This window comes from Mustela nivalis (assembly GCF_964662115.1).
Source record: "Mustela nivalis genome assembly, chromosome: 11".
NCBI lineage: Eukaryota > Metazoa > Chordata > Mammalia > Carnivora > Mustelidae > Mustela > Mustela nivalis.
In genome coordinates this window covers 85973086-85993928 of record NC_139030.1, presented here as the reverse complement: position 1 = coordinate 85993928, position 20843 = coordinate 85973086, and the positions used below count along the sequence as shown (strand labels likewise).

Genomic DNA, 20843 nt, shown 5'->3' with positions numbered 1-20843 from the left:
ATTGAAGAAATGAGGTCATTCATCTGTACGTTGGCCCACATTCTGGATTCGTCAATTGCTTCCTTGCAGTGTCATTATTTCTCTTTATTTCCTATAAACTGGAATTTGGAGCCAAAGCTTGATTAGATTCATATTCAACTTTTTTTTAAAGATTTTATTTATTTATTTGACAGAGAGATCAGAAGTAGGCAGAGAGGCAGGCAGAGAGAGAGGGGGAAGCAGGCTCTCTTCTGAGCAGAGAGCCCCATGTGGGGCTTGATCCCAGGACCCTGAGATCATGACCTGAGCGGAAGGCAGAGGCTTAACCCACTGAGCCACCAGGTGCCCCTGGATTCAACTATTTTTGACAAAAATACACTACTTCCTATTGTATAGTTCAAATTGCATCACATTAGGAAACATAATTTGTAGCTGTCCTGCATTTCATGATCTAAGATTGGTTAAAATCTAAAGGTGATCTTTCCAGCGTAAAATTCCCCCAATTGGTCCTTCAACGGTTTTAGCATCTGCCAATACTGTTGCGGGAATCAATTACTTATTAAGTAAGGTTCCTTGCTTTGGTCTAGATTGTTTTTACTAGGTTAGTTCCACCTTTTACTGTGCCCTTTATTTCTGTAGCCTACTGTTTAGAAAAGACCTTTTTACCCTTCAGCTCTCTTTCGATTTTCTTTTTCTCTTTTTTAAAGGTTATTTATTTGTGAGAGAGAGCGAGCGTGCGCGCACGTGATCAGGGGCGGGGCAGAGGGAGAAGTTAGAAGCAGTCTCCCTGCTCACCAGGGAGCCCGATTGTGAGTGGGGCTGGATTCAGGACCCCAATATCATGACCCCAGCAGAAGGCAGACGCTTAACTGACTAAGCCACCCAGACACCCCTCTCCTTTGATTTTCAAATCCATTTGAACATCGGGGGCACGGTCTACCTTGCCTAAGGAGACGATGAATTGAGTTAGTGTTTCCTAAGTACATACCTGAAGCCCATAGCTTCAGGTGGTTGTAATAGTACTCTATTGCGCAGATTGGAGTTAGGGGAAAGTTGGTTGGAGGGAAATAGCGGATCTGGCGGTGTCTTCTTTTCTGGGGTCAAATTCGAAAGACTTCTGCTGAAAAGGACTACTAAGAAACTTCTTAAAGTCTGAACTCTTTGATTTTAGAGGAGCGGATTGAGACATGGCCAAAGAAAAAGTCCATTCAGGTGAGGTGGTATCAAGGCCCGGAGAAGGCGAGAATCCTGGAATCCCAGATTGTAGTCTTTTATGGTGGTGGTGGGGTGGGGGTGGGGATGAGTGGATGGGTGGGTGGATGGGTGGCGGGGGTGCGTCTGGCTTTCTGTCTCGGGACTACATCTCCCAGAATTCCGCGCTCAAGGCTCACGCGCACTGAAGCGACTGCGCATGCGCGAGCGGGTGACGGCCTGCCTTCCCAGGCCCCACAACCCCCGAGATTACGCGCGCCTACCTCCCGCGCGTCCGCCGCGATCGCCCCTTCCAGGCCCTCGGTCTGTCCGCTGGGGGCGCGCGCAGTGCCTGGCAGGCGGCCTCGGCGCCGGCGGCTGGGAGCGCGGGTCGCGTGGCGGTGCGTGGTTGCTAGGGGCGTCTGAGGCCGCCGGCTTGCCCAGCAGGCCGAGGGAGGAAGCAGCGCGGAGCCGGCGCCGAGCCGGAGCGAAGCTGGGTCCTCTAGGTGAGTGCGACGGCGAAGCCCTGGCAACGACCGTCCGCCCGCCGACTCTCCCGCCTCTCCCTCTTGCCCCGGTCCTTTCGCGCGGGTCCCCAGCCTTCCGGCGGCTCCCGCCTCAGCCCCGCTTCCTGCCCGCCACCTCTCCACATCCAGGGAGGCGAGGGGGCTGCGGCCTTCCACTGGGTCAGGTCCTCACGCGTCCCCGGGACCCCTCTCCCCTCTCCGCCACGCCCCGTGAATTTAGTCATCCCTGCCTCTGGGTGCCCGAACCCTTGCAGCATCCCCTCACCCTGGGCCTCCGTGCCTCCTCTTTCCCGCCGCGCTGCGGTTTAAATTCTCGCCGGGGTGGGAGCCCAAGCTCCTCTGAATTCGTAGCTGAATCGGAACATGAATGCCCACTTTTTTCTTTCCCCATCTTTAGAAGCTATAGAGAAATACTTTCCTAAACTGTAGAGTTTCGAACAGAATTTGAGATCTTGTAAATTTAACCCCTCATTTATCCATCCCTTTATGTAAGCACTCACTCAACAATTTTTTACAAACATCGAGAAATATTTAGTGAACCAAGGCACTGTGGAAGGCGCTGGGGGTGGCAACAGTGAACAAGGCAGGCATGTCTTCACGGAGCTTATAGTCTAGGGGGGATTTTTAATCAAGTAAACAAACATTTGCCATACTGTGTGGTGTGTGCTCTGAAAAAAATTTAGAAACATTGTTAACCCAGATTTGCTTGGAAAAATACACAATCCCTATTCCTTGGTCTTCACATTCTTACTCTGGATCCAGAAAATGTTTTGATCCTTTATGGAGTCATCCTTGCTCCCTCAGATACTCTAGATCACATCTTTCTCAACTTCATCACCTGTTGATTTAGCCAATCATCAAGTAGCTGGGGGACTTTTTAAGACAGTATTCTGTCCACCCTTCATTTCTTGCAGTAAAAATATGAGACACTGTATGAGACCCACCGCCTTGATGCTGAGAAAGTTACCAACAGCTTATTGGTTGGGCTAAATGGAACCTTGAAAAATTATCAAGTGTCTTCTGGGAATAAAGAAGTTGAGAGCACATTCCAGATACAAAGTAGCTTTAGAAAATATACAGCAAGGCCTTAAAAGAGAATTGAAACAATTTGACAGACCTGAGCTGGGTTTGGGGGTAGCCATCCAATGACAAATAGGAAGAGGAAAATTTATAGGGGTTAGATCACAAAGGGCTAAAGATGCTTTGTTGAAGAGAATGGTATCCTCAGGTTTTTCAGGCAGGGTGATTGGGGCCCAGGACTGCCAAGGAATATACCTGCACATACAGCTTTAGAAGAATCAGTGTCCAAATCCTCAGCTTCCAAATGAATGCTTCTGAAACTGACCTGACAAGAAGAGGTGGGGCCGGAGGGATTGAATATCCCTCCCACCTCCCAAATTATAATGTTTTGTCCCAAGTGTAAAAATTTCAGGTGGGTGGCTCAGTTAAGCATCTGCCTTCAGCTCAGGTCATGATCTCAGGTCTGGCTCCCTGCTCAGTGGGGAGCCTGCTTCTCCCTCTCCCTCTGCTTGCTGTTCCCCCTGCTTGTGCTTGCTCACTCGCTTGCTCTCTCTTTGTCAAATAAATAAAATCTTAAAAAAAAAAAAAGCAGTTTGCCAAGTGGAGTCTTAGGAAATACTGATTTCAGGAAGTCCTTCTTTGATGATTAAATTACTTTGGAAAACTCAGAAGGCTTCCTGTCTTCCACTTATACACATTGCTATTAGGGTGAGTCTTGATTGGTATTGTGGTATTCTGAATTCAGACGAACTCAGCAGTTAAATGTGGCTAGAATGTTTTTTGGGACCATGGGTTTTTCAAGCTATAGGATAAAACTTGCATAAAAAAACTTTTAAAGAGATTTCTTTTAATTTAGGTGTGTGTTTTTCAGTAAGGTAGCTAAAAATTATTTTACCAAATCATGAAATGCTTATTCAAATTATAGTTAATCCTTAACTTAGCTCTTTTTATAGAATACTTAGTAGATTCGACCTCTTTTTAACAAAAGAATAAGCTTGTTTAAACTTGTGACGAGAAACTTTAGAATTAAACTTAAATGTGCAAGGAATACATGATTTAAATTCTTTTGGGGATACATGAGTAAAACCATTTGAAGAGTATGTTGCAGGAAAGCCATGGAAAAGATAATTAGCAGGAAGATGACATTAGATTTGTAATTTGGGGTTCTTGTAGCATCAGTGTGTGGGGTTGAATAGGAAGGATTTTAGACTGGAGGCAGGGAGCCAGTTAGAAAACTGAGACAAGTCTAGTGATGATGAGGGCTCTATGTTGGCTGCAGTGGGCATGGAGATGTTAAAGATGGTGGAATAGACAAGGCCTGGTGGCAAAATAGATATACAGAGAGTGGGACAAGAGCAGTTTGGAATGATCCTAAGTTCAGACTTTAGTGACGGGGTGGGTGGTGATGTAGGAGAAACTATTAGGAGGAAGGGCAGATTTGAGGAGAAAGATAAAGGGGTTCACTTTGGACATGACAAATTGAGGTCCCTGCAGCACATCTAGGTAGAGAGGCCCAGGAGGTTGTTCTGTAGGTCTGGAGCTCTCCTGACAGAAGTCTGGGGATGATAAAAAATTGAGAATGGAGGAGGTGGTTGCAGTCATGGGATGGAAGAGACTGCTCTAGGAGAGTTTATTGAATACTGACCGTGTGCCGGGCAGAGTGAGAAGACTGAACTCTTAGGAACACCAACACTGAGAGAGTAGGTGCAGGGAAAGGTATGCAAGTGAATTTATTACCAAATACAAAAATGAGTGTATAAGTGAAAGGTCACTTGCTAAACAGCTATATCTGGATGAAGCCTTAACTTTAGGATCTGACACTCACGCTCTGGAGTTGAGTTTACATTCCTTTGTGAACTTGAACTGTCTGATTATAGGCTTCCTGGATTCCAGCATGGGATCAGGTGCTTTGGTTGGTCAGTGAAATGCAGAGAAAATTTTTCTTAAGTGCCCTGAACTTCTTACCCTCTCCTCTGGCAGAACTGGGAAACCAAACTGGGCATTTAGGAATAAATATGGAGAGTGCTCATTTCTCTTAGGCCCTGAAATAAGGAGAAATTTGTCCTTAGGTGCCCTCAGGGATATTCTGGACAGGCAATGGGGTTTTAAACCAGAGGTGCTCAGACTTACTGCTTTTAGGACTCCTTTATGCACTTCAGAACCTCTCCGGGACCATCAATATATTTTTTAATGTGGGATATATAATCTTGATGTTTATACCATATTAGAAATTTTGAAATAATTATTAGTTTTTTCACTTATCACTTATTAAAAATACTTCTTTTTCCATTTTTTAAAATTATGTTCAGTTAGCCGCCATATAGTACATCCTTCGTTTTTGATGTAGTGTTCAGTGATTCATTAGTTGCGTATAATAGCCAGTGCTCATCACAACACGTGCCCTCCTTAATACCCATCACCCTGTTACCCTACCCCCACCCTATTAATTCATTTAGAAGTACTAAATGCATTACAAGTTGACATAGGTAGAATTTTTATTTTATTCTTATTTTTTAAAAGATTTTATTTATTTATTTATTTACTTGAGCTAGAGCTCGGGAGCAGCGGGGAGGAACAGATAGAGAGGGACAAGCCCGATGAGTCCGGAGCCTAACACGGGGCTCGATCTCATGACCCGGATATATGACCCGAGCCAAAATCATGAGTCAGACCCCTGACCAACTGAGCCACCCAGGTACCCCCATAAGCAGAATTTTTAAAATGAAAAATGATATTGTTTCAAAAAGATTAGGGAGAAGAGTAGCACTGTCTTTGCAAATCTCTTCAACATCTGGCTGTATAGAAGATAGGTGGATTTTCATATCTCTTTCTGTGCTCTGTCAGTTGTGATGTGTTGCTTTGGTTGAATTACTAAGAAAACCCAGCCTCACAGCCATTCAGTTGGTAATTGTGAGTGTTCTTTGGTATTACACAAAAGTTAACAAGGGATGGTTTTATGGAGGTTATTACAGTGTGGAATGTGAAAATAACTTTTCATACTTCGTTACATTAAAATCCACTGGTCTGTCTGTCTGTCTCTCTCTCTCTTTTTTTTTTTTTTTTTAAGATTTTATTTATTTATTTGACAGAGAGAGACAGCCAGAGAGGGAACACAAGCAGGGGGAGTGGGAGCTGGAGAAGCAGGCTCCCCGCTGAGCAGGGAGTCTGATGCAGGACTTGATTCTAGGACCCCGGGATCATGACCCAAGCCGAAGGCAGACGCCCAATGACTGAGCCATTTTGACTGGGTCTTTTTTTCTTTTTTCTTCCTGTTTGTTTTTGCCAGGGGCCTTTTACCCAGACGTGATTCTGTAACATTGAGATAGGTATCTGGAAAAGGCTGTTTTCATTGAGTTACACAGCTCTTCCAAATGTTGCCACATTTTATTAACAGTATCCCCATCCCCCCCCAAAAAAATCATTCTTATTATCACCACACTTTCATCAGAAAAATGCTTAACTTTTGGGAAGCTGTCAAACTGTCAAACCAAATTCTAATTTTTCTCTTGAAAACTGAAATTTTATCACTGGCAACAAATACTATCAGTTGTCTTTCTTGAATTGGTTATCTCACTTTGTTTTGTTTTCTAGAAAACGTTTGCCAAATCCCAAAGTCTGAATAACCCATCACTTTCGTGTCATTTATTCTATGAAGTGAACATCGTGTCCCACAGAAAAATTTTGCAATTCGAACACACAGTGCTTGCCTTAGAGGCGGCCATCACCTTCTGTACGCCAAGGAAGTGTTTTACACATGCTCCTTGTGTTGTCACACAGAGCATTAAAAAGATGCACTCCCAGATTGAGATTTAAGATAATCTGTACTGTGTCATCAAGGACATCTTTGGATAAAGCTGGCATTCCTCTACTGTGTGGTGAGGAAGCCTATGGAGGGCAAGGATCCGGCCCGGTGTGCCGCTGTGTCCGACCTTGCTGAGGCACCGACAGTCTGACCCATCACTGCTTTTGTACCATCATGGAAAGACCGGCACAATTAAAAAGGCAAATCACATCTTAGTTTTGTTGGGAAACTAGTTTCCCTAGCAGACCCTGTGGACAGTACCCTGAGGACCACACTCCACCCTTAGGAGGAGGATGGAGGTTCCTTTCTGAAGGTGGTAATAAGCCAAGGCTCTCGGAGAGCTCGTCACCTAATTATGTTAAGCCTTCAACAGTTTTCACTTTTCAGCAATTTGTAGATTGGCCCTCCTCTGCTCTAGGTGCTGAAAGCTCTGTTTCTCTCTCTGCTTCGCCACCTCCTTCTGCATTGCCGAACCGTGTTCTGCAAAAGCCATATGTCTTAACCTGTGGTCCTGACCCTCCCTTCTCAAAGGGCTGGGGTTTTGACCTTCCTTGCTCAGTAGGCCTTCGAGAAGTTCATTGCCCCTCCAACTTTGTTTAGGGAGATACAGCTAGGGATTTATCTCCTAAGAGAAAACGAGGATGATTCCTATAATCCTCCCCATTCTTCTTGGTTCCAGGTAAGTCAGTTCTGTCTTCTAAAAGAACTACTGAGCAGTTAAAGCAGTCTCATTCAAGATGTTTCAGGTGGTAGACACTGAACCATTTCTGATGTCTTTAGTTCCCCTGGTGACCGAGGGAAGCTCCTAGGCGGAGGAGAGTGAGGAAACTACAGGTCCCAAGAGCCACACACATACACTCCTGTAATACAGGAGAGCGATTTAATCAGCGGGTAATGAATAATTGCTTTCTGTAGAAATAGATACCTTGTCCCAGCTGGTCTGGGCCCGGCCTCTAGAGACTTGGTGTCTTGAAACAACAGCCGTAGATTTTCCTGGCATAGGCTGTTCTTCGTTCACTCTTGACTAAAGAGGAAACTTGAGGCAAAACTACATCTCACAGAGTGGAAGGCACAATGAGATAGGCAGATTCCGAGTGCTGTATAAAGATGACGAAGCAGGTTGGTGTGATTCCTGAGGCTGGCCGCTGAGACTGCAGCCGGGGACGGCAGTCGGGATTCTACTGCAAGACGCCTGTACTTGGTCAGCTGGGTGCTGGGAGGGGTAGGGATTGGGTTGAGTCCGGCCTGTAAATAGAAAGGGGTGTTTGAGGCCATTTTCTCTTTAGAATGCTCTGCGGTTCTTCATCCTCCTTTCTTACTCTTTAGTTGATATTTTTGGTTTGTTTTATTTTTAACAGCTTTGTGGTGGTGTAACTGATAAGGAGTGGGTCCATCACACCAAGTCAATTGTTTTTGAAACTTTGTTCCGGGGGCCAAGTGCCCTACTTGGTCCATAAGTTGTTTGGGGAGGAGACCTGGCCGGCATTGCTGAGAAGCAGGCCAAGCTGGGGCAGTGATCTTCCCCGCTCCTACCAGATGAGCTTTGTTCCTGTCTGTTATAGGTACCCAGGGATTCCCTATAGAAACCATCCGTGTGGGTTATGAGGCATCTCCATGTGAAAAGAGAAGAGTGGGGAGAGTAGCCTTTGGGTGCAGGACATACTCATGGAGGGAGTGGGGCTTGAGCTGTGCCTGGAAAAGGTAAAGAAAATGTACTGATTCAGAAGGGAGAGGCTGAGTGGAGCAAAGGCCTGCAGACAAGTTTGAAAGGTTTATTCTAGGAGTTTAGTGTTTAAGACGAGCACAGTTCATAGGGCAGAGTTTACCGTGGAAGGAGGTGGAAACTCCTTCCAACCCAAACTAAGAAATCTAGATTATATTTGCTGATTCAGGTGAGAATCATTTGGAATGCAGACTCCCAGCCCTACCCCAGACTCACACTGAGTCTACTCTGAAGATGGGACTTGGGAATCTGCAGCCCATGTTTGTTCTGTTTTGTTTTTTATTTTTATTTATTATTTATTTTTATTTTAAGTAGGCTCCCTGCCCGGCATGGGGCTTGAACTCACGACCGACCATGAGATCAAGAGTCACACACTATACTGACTGAGCCAGCCAGGTGTCCTGTACCCAATTTTGTTGCAGGTGATTGGTGGGCTGCTATGATATTTAGTGAGGACTCCTAGGAAATTTTTGAAAGGGGAGTAACCTGATCAAGTAAAATCAATTAGAGTTAATCTGGAGGTTGCCTATAGGGTGAACTTGGGAAGGGTGGACCCTGGAAACAGACCTCAGTCTGGGTGTTAACTGCAGTGGTCCGGCTCTGGGGAGGGGTGGGGGGATAAGTGGAAGAAGCATGCTAGGGAGAAAGAATCTCTCTCAAGTTTTATAACTAGCTTGGCTCTGGAGAATTAGGGAAAGGAAGAAGTCAGAAGTGGCTGAAGTGTTCCTCTAAGGCGACTGAGAGAAGCTTCCACTGAAAGAAATGGAAGGTCAAGTGTGCAAAGCTGGTGTGACAGGCTTGAAGAGGTCGGATATGCATGTGGAAAAGGTGGCGGAGACAGTTGGTGACGAGGACATGAAGCTTGAGAGAGGTTGGGTCTCAAGAGTGGAGTTTTTGCGGATAATGGTTGAAATAGCGAGAGCAGATTGGTTGGACCTGGGAGGGAAGATAAAACGGGAGCCATGGAGGACTCTGGAGGGGGTACCATGGGGAAGAAAAGGTCACCCTGAAGGAGCTGGTGTGGTTGTGGCTGAGTTCCTGCACTGAGGAGAGAAGTAGCAGCAAGGAGACCGTGGTGGGAAAAGAGAAGCTAATTCATCCGCAGGGGGCCCGCAGTGGCCATGCTGGGTTTTACCTCTATAGATGCATGTGTGTATTCGGCAAATATTTCATGAGCCCTGATTACATTTCCAGGGCTGGGCATAGACTGTGTAAATAAGGTCCCAGTTCTCAAAGAGCTTTCATGCTGGAAGAGAAGATAAACACACAACAAAGGAATGCAGAAATAGTTGAAGTTTCTACTTTGAAAATAATGAACAGGGTTTTTGACTCAGTGATTCATTTATATAGCCAGAAAACAAAATGATCAAAAAGGTATACACGCTTAGCTCTCATACCCCATTGGTATCCTTTATTTAAAAAAAAAAAAATCAGTTTCCATTTATTCTTCCACCATTTCTTTAGCACTTATAAGGAAATATTAACAATGAGTAATTTCAACTAGTAGAAGAGTGAAACAGATTGAAATAAGGTAATGTGATAGGGACTGATCGGGGGTGGGGCAGTATTGGTGTTGACAGGCTCTTTGGGCTGGTGGTGGTTGCCCATAGCTGAGTGAGGGAACTGAATGTTTCAGAGGGAACAACAAGGCCCCTGAAGCACAGGTGGGAACAGGCCTGCTGAGGAGGAAGAGTGACTTGCATAAGGTCGGGGAGAGAGAGAGAGAGAAAAGGAGTCATCACGTGGGCCGTGGAGCCACCGGATAGCTTTAAGTACATTCTAAGAAGAGCACCTCAACCACAGTCTGGAGAATTGATTATAAAGAAGGCGTTAGGAGTTAGAAGCAGGGGAAACCAGCAGGTGAGAGATGTGGACTAAGGGAATAATGGTGGAAGGGCAGTAGATGGCTCCAGGCACATATACTTGAGGCCGGAAAGACTTGTGGATGGAGTGGGTGAGTAGGAGTGAAGATCGGAGGTCGGGGTGAAATCATTACCCAGGGCATGTTGGGAGTTTGGGTGTTGTATCAGTGCCTGTTCCAGGGACTCAGACCCTTCTGCCTGCAAATGTTTTTTTTTTTTAACTGAAGTCTTTTTGTGCAGTTGCAGCTTATTTACTGTCCCTGACTCTGTAAGGTTAATTGGCTTTAAAAGTGAGTCAATTGAGGGATGTGATTTATGCCTTCTTTTTTTTTTTTTTTTTGTAAAGATTTTATTTATTTATTTGACAGACAGAGATCACAAGTAGGCAGAGAGGCGGGCAGAGAGAGAGAGGAGGAAGCAGGCTCTCTGCTCAGCAGAGAGCCCTATGCGGGACTCGATCCCAGGACCCTGAGACCATGACCTGAGCCGAAGGCAGCGGCTCAACCCACTGAGCCACCCAGGCTCCCCTGATTGATGCCTTCTTATCTCAGCCCTGCTCCCATTGTCCTTAGCATGACTTTATTAAAATCTGACATTCTCATCTAATTTCAAGGAGATTAAGAGGAAACATGTTATCTTCTTGAATCATAGAAAACCTTGAGTTTCCCATTTTGTCCCTGTGATCCCCTGAGTCTAGCCAGCCCCTTGTCTCAGCCTCTCGGTTTCTGTTTCCCAGATGATGGCAGCAGTAACTGCTTTCTAGGTTAAAGGCAAGACAAAGACTTGTGTTTTGTTGGGCAGTGAGATTTTTCACATAGAATCAGGTTTAAACAGCATGTCTCTCCTAAAAAACCAGATGTCCCTGACACTGTGCGTTGATGGGCCCCAGGGAAAGTGCTGTTGAACATCAGCTGCCAGGCTCTGGTGTTTGCCTTCTCCCTCGAACTCCCCTTAAGCCAGAGTTTGTCAGTTCAGGGGCCGATTAGAGCAGAGTGTGCTGGGTCGCTGGCTCATAGTAAGGTGACTACACTGGGAAGACTGATGTCCTGGGGATGCCCTTCATAAGGCAGGTGGCCTTAGTTCTTGAACCTTAGTGATGGCAGGTGGATCCCTACTAAGCCAGTGATGGCAGGTGGATCCCTACTAAGCCGGTTTCAGGTAATGGAGCGGAGGAGTGAGTCCTGCTTCATTGGCGGGAATCACTCCCTCATAAAATCCATTCCTGCCAGTCTTCTTTCAAAGAATTAAAGGTGATTGTGCACTGCCTGCCTCCTAGTCTGAGGAAAACCAAACTTCCCTTTAAAAGTTGTAATAAACTTTTTTTTCCTTAACTTTTTAAATTTTGAAATGATTTCAGACTTGAAAAAAGCTGCAAAAATAGTACGAAGAATTCCTATTTTTTTTTTAAATTTTATTTATTTATTTATTTAACGGACAGAGAGAGAGGGAACACAAGCAGGGAAAGTAGGGGTGGAAGAAGCAGATTCCCTGCCGAGTAGGGCACCCAGTGCGGGACTCAATGCCAGGACCCCAGGACCATGACCTGAGCTGAAGGCAGACACTCACGACTTAGTCACCCAGGTGCCCCCAATTTACTGTTTACCCAAGTTGATCAAATGCTACTATTTTATCACACTTGCTTTAGTGTTCATAAGTGAGCTACGAATTGTTTTTTGAAATGTTTGCCAGTAGCTTGCAGGCATGAAACCCCTTCATATCTGAATATTTCCTAAAAACTTCCTGTTTTCTAAAACAATGATATTCTCTTAAATCGACACAGTATATTGATCAAAATCAGGAAACTAATGTTGATATAATACCATATACTATAATGTTATTATCAGATCTACCTTATTCGGATGTTGTCAGTTGTCCTGTCACTGTCCTTTTTTTTTTAAGATTTTATTCATTCATTTGACAGACAGAGATCACAAGTAGGTAGAGAGAGAGAGGAAGAAGCAGGTTCCCTGCCGAGCAGAGAGCCCAATGCGGGGCTTGATCCCAGGATCCTGGGGTCGTGACCTGAGCTGAAGGCAGAGGCTTTAACCCACTGAGCCACCCAGGCGCCCCTGCCCTTTGTTTTTTAGCAGTACACACTGCGTTTGGTTGTCTTGTCTTTTTTGCCTCCTGTAAGTGGAATAGTTCCTCAGCCTTTGTCTTTCATGAGCTTGACACTGTTGGAGAGTACAGACTAGTTATTCTGTAGAATCACCTTCAACTTGGTCTTGTCTGATATTTCCCTTTGTATTCAGGTGGTGCATTTAGGTCAGGAAATCACAGATGTGATGACGAGTCCTTCAGTGAGTCCCGTCATGAAGGGCCTTGTGCCAATTTGTGCTCTTCCTGATGATGGGAACTTTGATCACTTGATTATGGTTATGTCTGCCTGGTTTCTCCACTGTAAAGTTATGGGTTTGGGTTTTTTTTTTCAAGATGTATTTATTTATTTATGTGAGAGAGGGTACACATGGCTGGGAGCGGGGAGAGGGAGAGAGAAACAAAGCAGACTCCATGCTGAATGTGGAGCCGCTGTGGAGCTTGATCTCATGACTCTGAGATCACCATCTGAAATGAAACCAACAGCCCAAGGCTCAACAGACTGGACCACCCACGCACCCCAAGTTGTTTCTTTTTTCCCTTTTGTAATTAATAAATATCTGTGGAGAGGTATTTTGAGACAATAGAATGATCCCATTTCCCAGTAATCTTTTACCCACCAATTTTAGGATCCATTGATGAGTTTTGCCTGAAGCAGTTATTTTCATGGCGGTTGTCAGTGGTGATTTTCTGTTCTTATCCATTGGAATTCTTTTGTGAGGGAGCGTTGTTCCTTCTCCCCCATTCATTCATTCATTCTTTTATTTATTTATATCACTGTGGATTCATGGATTCTTGCTTTACGTAGTCTGGTACTCATTTATTTTGCTGCTCGGGTTGTGCCAGATTTGGTTAGAGGGAGCCTCTTTAGGCCCTTTAAGTCCTTTTTTTCCTCTTCCACCTTTATTGACTTCATTGAGGTATAATTTACATACTATGCAATTGATTCCTTCACTGTAAAAGTAGAGCTCAATCACTTTTAGTAAGTTTGTACATTTGTGCAATCATCACCATCATCTGGTTTCAATTTTTTATTTTATTTATTTATTTATTTTTAAGATTTTACTTATTTATTTGAGAGAGAGAGATTGAGCAAGAGCACGCAGAGAGAGTGACAAGGAGAGGGAGATTCCCCACTGAGTGGAGAGCCTGATGCGGGGCTTGATCCCAAGACCCTGAGATCATGACCTGAGCCAAAGGCAGACACTTAACCATCTGAGCCACCCAGGTGCCCCCACCATCTGCTTCTAGAACACTTTCATCACCCCATAAAATTCCCTCATTCCCAAATATAGTCATTCCTGTTCCCACCCTCAGCCTCAGGCAACCACTGATCTACTTTCTATCTCTATAATTTTGTCTTTTTTAGAAATTTTATAAAAGTGGAATCCTACAATATATAGTCTTTTGTGTCTGGCTTTTTCTTAGCAGAATGTTTTTGAGGTTAATCTAGGTTGTTTTTTATTGCTGAGTAACATTCCATTAAATAAATATATCATATTTTGTTTATTTACCAGTTGATGGACATCTGGATTATTTCTAGTCTTTGCCTATTAAGAAAAATGCTGCTATGCATATTAGTATTTAAGTGTTTGGACATAATGCTTTAATTTTTCTTTGGTAGATACTTGGGAGTGGAATCGCTGGGTCATTATGTATTAGTTTTTACAAAACTCATGTTTTTTTTTTTTTAAGATTTTATTTATTTAACAGAGAGAGAGACAGATCACAAGCAGGCAGAGAGAGAGGGGGAAGCAGGCTCCCTGCTGAGCAGAGAGCCTGATGCGGGGCTTGATCCCAGGACCCTGAAATCATGACCTGAGCTGAAGGCAGAGGCTTAACCCACTGAGCCACCCAGGCACCCAAAGCTCATAATGGTTTTCAAAGTGGCTGTATCATTGTATCATTGTATGTTCCCATCAGCAATGTAGGAAGATTCCAATTTCTCCAGAGTCTGGTCAACACTGTTATCAGTCCATGTTGGTTATAGCCAACATGGGTTATATATAGCCAACATGGGTTATATATATATAGTGGGTATCTTATTGTGGTTTTAATTGTCATTTTCCTAATGACTGAAGATATTGATCATCTTTTCTTATGCTTATTAGTCACCTATGTATTTATTTAGTGAAATATTTATTCAGATGTTTTGGCTATCTTCAAAATTGCCTACTTATATATTTTTTTAATTGGGTTGGTTTTCATCTTCTTGAGTTGTGAGAGTTCATAGCATATTTTGGATACAAGTCCATTATAATTGCAAATATTTTCTCCCAGTTTGTTGATTTTTCTTTTCATTCTCTCAGTAGTGTTCTTCTAAATTCTTCATTGATATAATCCACTTAATAGCTGGACTTTTTATTTTAAGATTTTATTTATTTGACAGAGACAGCAAGAGAGGGAACACAAGCAGGGGGAGTGGGAGAGGGAGAAGCACGCTCCCTGCTCTAGTCCTGATGCGGGAATAGGTCCCAGGACCCTGGGATCATGACCTGAGCTGAAGGCAGATGCTACCCAGGCACCCCAGCAGCTGGACTGTTAGCATATTTTCTCTTAAAAATTTTCAGTTGCCCAAAGTCAGTAACATTTCCTCCTATATTTTCTGCCTGAAGTTTTATAGTTTTAGTTCTTATATTTAGCTCTCTGATCCAGTTTCAGTTAATTTATGGTATAAAGTAAGAGTCTGAGTTTGTTTTTTTATATGTAAATAGCCACGTATTCCAACATCATTTGTTAAAGGTTATCGTTTTCCTCATTAAGTTGCATAGGCAACCTTATTGTGAATTAATTCACCATAAATGGAAGGGTCTATTTCTAGACTCTGTTTGGTTCTGTTGATATATATGTCTATTCTTATGCAAATACCACATTATCTTGATTACTATAATAATTATAATTATTACTATTAATACTAAATTTTGAAATCAGGTAGTATAAGTTCAATTTTCTTTTCTTTTCTTTTTTTTTTTTTTCAAAATTGTTTTGGCTGTTCTAGGTCTTTTCCATTTCCGTATAAATTTTAGGATTATCAGTTTCTCCAGAAAAGCCTGCTGGGATTTTGATAGGAATTGTGTTTACTCCATAGGTCAGTTTGGGAAGAATTTGCCATCTTAACAATATTGAGTCTTCTAATTCATGAACATGTTATATCTCTCCATTTATTTAACTTTTTAATTTCTCTTGGGAGTATTTTGTAGTTTTCAGTGTACTTTTTAATTTCAGTTTTTACTTGTTAGTGTATGGAAATAAATCAGTTTTTGTATCTTGATCTTTTATCTATAATCTTGCTAAACTTGCTTATTTTAGTAGGTTTTTTGTAGATTTCTTGGAATTTTCTGTGTACAAGATGATGTCTCTGGCAAGTAAATATAGTTTCACTTCTTCCTTTATAATCTACATGCATTTAATTTCTTTTTCTTGCCGTGTTGCACTGGCTAGAATTGCCAGTGCAATGTTGAATAGAAATGAGAAGAGTAGGCATCCTTGCCTTGTTCTTAGTCTTAGAAGGAAAACATCCAGTGTTTTACTGTTAACTGTTACGTGAGCTATTTCTATGATCTTATGATATGTCTCTATCAAAATTTGAGAATTTCCTCAGTTTTTGCAACATAAGAGACAGGCTCATCTGATACTTTTCCTGCTCCAGCTGTTCTCCAAGGAGCTCTAGTTACTTGGTTTCTTGACAGATAGTATATTGGGATCAGGGTCCAGGCAGTAGGTGAGTAACAATCGCTTTTTAACTCTTCTCCCAGTGTTTTTGGAAATCCCAGCCATCTAGTTATATAAAAACTGTAAGAGCTAGAAGCAAGTGTTTTCTTTGAGGATATCCCAAAGCACTTTTCAGTTTTTTTTTTAGTGCCAAGTCAGACCTGCCACTGAAGAACCCAATTACTGATAATATAATAAATTTCACAGAAGTTTCCAGATGACACACTACTGTGTCTTTTTATTAAAAGAACACTATTTGCACTAGCTGAAATTTTGCAATGGAATACTTGTTGCCTTCTCCAGGTGCATCCCCCCCCCACCCTTCTTCATGGTAGCTTGAGAAGAGGGCTGAGGGGAGAAAGATCATTTGATGCCAGTCATAACGAGCATGATCACTGCCATCCCTTGACTGTTTAGTGTGGACCATGCGCTGTGCTTTATGTGAATTCTCTCATTTGATTTCACCACTACCCAGCAGAGGTTATACTACTTCCTTTTTTTTTTTTTTTAAAGATTTTATTTATTTATTTATTTGACAGAGAGAGATCACAAGTAGGCAGAGAGGCCGGCAGAGAGAGAGAGGAGGAAGCAGGCTCCCCGCTGAGCAGAGAGCCCGAAGCGGGACTCGATCCCAGGACCCTGAGATCATGACCTGAGCCGAAGGCAGAAGGCAGCGGCTTAACCCACTGAGCCACCCAGGCGCCCCATGCTTCTTCCTTTCTTGTCTCTTCCCAAACATTCCAGCTGTGTGGTTTTAGCACTGAATGAATTCACTGTTCATCAGAGCTGACTTGAGTTATGAAGGGGTGATGACTGCTGGTCCCCAGCAGGGCCGAAAGGAGCAGTAGTGCCCTGGAGACTCTCGGACTACTGCACACAAGTGTCACATGGTTGTTTGTTGTCTGTTTTGAAAGACGAAACAAGCAAACTAAAGAACTGTTCCCCCACCCCTGCCCCATCCTCATCTCGCCTGTCTCCCCAAGGTCTCTGCCATAATAGTTTGACGTAAATTCTTCCAGATCTTTGGTATTTTTTAAAAATTATTCTGATTTTTAAATTAATTATTTATTTAAATTATTAATTATTTTAATTTTTAAAATTATTTTAGTTTGGGCTCCCAGCATGGAGCCCAACACAGAGTTTAAACTCATGACCCCAAGATCAAGACCTGAGCTAAAATTAAGAGTCAGATGCTTAACTGACAGAGTCACCCAGGCACCCCAAGATTTTGTTTTGGCATAAACATATTTGAATGTTCTGAGAGCTGTTTCAGAGAGACTCTCCTTCCCAAGAACCTGCTCCTCAGCTGCTTTGCCCTAAACTAACCTTTCTTCTCAGCTGGGCATTTTCCTGTTTGGACTTTGATTAAGGAACTTAACCAGAAACAGACTTCTTTTGTTTTTGGTTTTTTTTTTTTTTTTTTTTTTAGATTTTATTTGTTTATTTGTCAGAGAGAGAGTGCACAAGCAGGGGGAGCAGCAGGCTTCCCGCCGAGCAGGGAGCCCGATGTGGGGCTTGATCCCAGGACCCTGGGATCATGACCCAAGCTGAGCTGAAGGCAGACACTTAACCGACTGAGCCACGCAGGCGCCCCCAGAAACAGGCTTCTAAACTCGCACTCTGCGGACAACAGAATAGTGTTTGTATCCCCTCTTCAGCCCTTAAGTCCTCTTATTCCCCAGAGATAATGTGTAGGAGCAAGAAAGATAGAAGATTAATAGCTCTGTGAAATGTGTTAGATTGTTCAAAATCCTTTTTTCCAGATAAGGTCAGTGTGTTGACTCCTCAAATAAGTCCCTCACAAGCTGTCAATTGGAGGGTCGACTGATGGTCGACTGATGCTTTAGGTTTAGTCAGAGAATAAGTATGAGTGCCTTTGGTTATTTTTAAGTAGGGGATATATGTGGTTTAGAAGTGTATGAAAATTAAAAGAAAATAATGGGATCTGTAAATCCTTTAATTTATATAATCACCAATTACTCTAAGTTTAGGTTTGCCTCAGTTGGGTATTTTTAAAACAAGGCTTCCATTAGTAGCCTGTGTGTGAGGCTTCCTATGTATATAAATGCCTTTCCTTCTTGTTTCTTGTCTTTGATGTCTCATCCTGAAATGTTTCCTGTGAGATGGGCAGGCCATCTGCGAGAACTGTAGGCACACACACAGACACATCAAGTGTGTGTCATCACAGTGCACTTAGAAACTTGAGGGAGATGAAGAGAAGGATCTCCCAGGCATTGTGTCAGGAGCCCAGGGTATGGCACAGAGGACAGGCTTTGTGGCCTCCAGGAAGAACAGCCTTCTGAGTGTATGCTCTCTGTGGGGACTGGCTGCCAGACAGTGTTTGCCCATCTAGACTCTGACTTTATGGTAGAAACCACAGTTCTCAAGGTGTTGTATTTTTAACTATTTCTCACTTCTTCTACTTCTTATATCTTAGACCACCTAGGACTTTTCCAAGTTTGTCACTCCTCATTCCTATAGGAAGATGGGGTCCTTCCTTGGCACCTGAGTGGCAATGCTATTAAAGGCCATGTCTTGGAAAAGGTGGCCTGTGGCAGCAGTAAGAGAGTCCTGGGACCCGGGTTGCCTGAATTTTCTGGCCAGGTCTGTGCTTCCCTTACACATGGGGTTTTGATTTCATCAAGAATCTCTGTAAAGAGAAGGAAGAAGGCTGCTTTTAGCAACCATTTCCTCATCTAAACCAGACAGTACTTCTGAGGCAGGAACTGTGATACCAGGTCAGAACATTTATTTGTATGTGGTACTGTTAGGAGTGATACTGTTTACCTCATGTTCTCGAATCTAGTCTGTGCAGATTATCTGACGTGACAGACTTGTTTTGCTTGGCAGTTCCTGACAGTCATCTTAGCCAACCCTGGCCATCGTTTCCTTTCAGTGGAGCCCTTTCCCGGAAAGAGACTTCTACAGAACCATCTTCTCATCTGCTTGGCCCCTGTGTCCAGATAATGCTTCTTTAGGAAGACAGGTGGCTCTTTTCTAAGCTGCCATCCTACACATCAGGGGGACTGTGAGAGGAAACAAGGTGTGGGCAACAGCCACTGCAAAGACATAAGAGATCTGGAATTGCACTAGAGAGAGGAGAGTCCCCTGACTCTCTCTGGCGCTTGCCCAGCTGGCCAGCTTTGCACTCTGCCTGGGAGCGGGCCACTTGCAGCCTCTGAAGAGGGTGGGAGCGTATTCTTGGCTTCCCTCTTCCTCATTTGGATTAGCAGTCAAGTTAGCCAGATGCCAGGCCACTCGCATTCAGTTTTTCTGGCCCTAGAGATTCGTATGCTATATAACGCAGAGAGGCAGATGCCGCCTGGTGTGTGCAGAAGGGAGGAGTGGAAGGTTCTGTTCACCCGGCCCTGGGGTGGTGTGCAGTGCTCACAGCAGGGGGTGGGGTGGGAGAACGCATGCTCTTCCAGGCTTCACCCCCCAGGGCCTCAGTATGAACTGGGAGAGTGGTTCCAACCTGAGCTTTGTCTTGTCCCTGAAACCGAAGGGTGATTTGAGGGGACAGGGACTGAGCGTGTGTTTCCTTCCTGTTTAAGAGGCATGTGGAGTCAGACAAACTCGAGTTTTAGTCTTGGCACCACTCATTATTGGTTGTTTAATTATAGAAGAGTTATTTGGCTTTTCTGATTCTCGGATTCATCGTCAGTAAATCGATTGTAAGGTTTTTGTGAGGATTACATAAGAGAACAGAGGTAAAGTGCCTAGCACAGCACCCGGCATTTATTAGGTGCCCAGATCGGTGTTGATCACTGCCAGTGTGTGTCCCCTTCATTTACTGAACTTTTGCAGTTTATTCATTCAACAGAGTACTGAGCGCGTACTGTGTTCCAGACGCTGCGGGGGACACGAGCTAGTGGAAAATGCACGTGTGGCTCCTGGTCAGACAAGTGGTGCATTATTCAAGTGCAGGGTAGTAGAAGCAGTGACAGTGGCCTGCATGCGGCTGAGGCACCCTCTTCAAAGTGGAGAGTCTGGGAAGTCTCCCTGGAGAAGGGGGTATTCAAGCTGAGTACTTTTCAAGTCTGGTCAAAGAGAAGGAAAGGACTCTAGGGAGGAGCACTTGTAAAAGCCTGAGGTCTGAGGTAGCGGGAAGCACATGAGGAACCACAAAGTGGGTATTTTTCAAGCCGTCCAGTGCAGTTCCATTTCCTTGGCCCTTCTCTCCCGTCACTTTGGTGTGTCTGTTGGCCTGCACGGGGAGGGCAAGGCATGGATTCCTGAAAGAGGATGACGTGAGTTGGGACTGAATCTGTTGAGTATACACAGCACACAGATGCGGTCTGGTAAAGTCCCTGGCAGACTTTGACTCTTCCCTTGTGTCTGCTTCGCTGTCATAAATGCACGGAGTATAATTAGCCCCTGCACCGTACTTCGTGGTTTAGACTCGGTGGAGGTCCATTTTCTGTCTCCTTAATTTGAGGTTACTGGCATCAACATCTAGTTTTAGAACTTGGGCTGTTTTTAGCCCACTGTGATATTGAATGTTGGCAGTCATGAGTCGTGGTTCTTCTCTCTCCTTGAGAAAGAATCCACATAAGTTCGCCTTTGCCCGATAAGAGAGTGACATCATGTGGCTTCTGTAGGCTTTGTGTTTGTAGACAGCACCAATGGTTCCTACAGGTGGAGGCACGAGTCATGGATCTTCCTTGGCCGTTAGTCTCTTACCAGAATATGAGGTCCTCTCCCCGTTGAAGTTTGTATTTTAAAGTAACTTGAACAAAAAAATTCTCTGCTAATTCTTTCTCTCTAGCCACTGCAAAAACACTTCCTTGGAAAGGATGCCAGGATTCCATTCAGAATTATCCTAGATGAGTGACTTCTTATAGAAGAGTCTTGTTTTTCCCCCTCTGGATGCTGTCATTTGTGAAAACTGGAGATTATTTTGTGACTTTTATTTAGACAGTAAGTGACCA

At 43.8% G+C, this 20843-nt stretch overlaps 1 protein-coding gene across 2 annotated transcripts in view; it reads left to right on the top strand.

Moving 5' to 3' along the window:
• The first annotated feature begins 1372 nt into the window (after positions 1–1372).
• TTLL4 (tubulin tyrosine ligase like 4) overlaps positions 1373–20843 on the top strand; it is a 34662-nt gene continuing 15191 nt past the window's right edge. Inside the window, exons 1-2 of one of the 2 annotated variants that reach the window (XM_082691466.1) lie at positions 1373–1676; positions 20681–20832. The gene's annotated coding sequence lies outside the window, so the exon portion shown is untranslated. The remainder of the gene's footprint in view (positions 1677–20680; positions 20833–20843) is intronic. The other variant, XM_082691465.1, reaches the window with a different exon arrangement.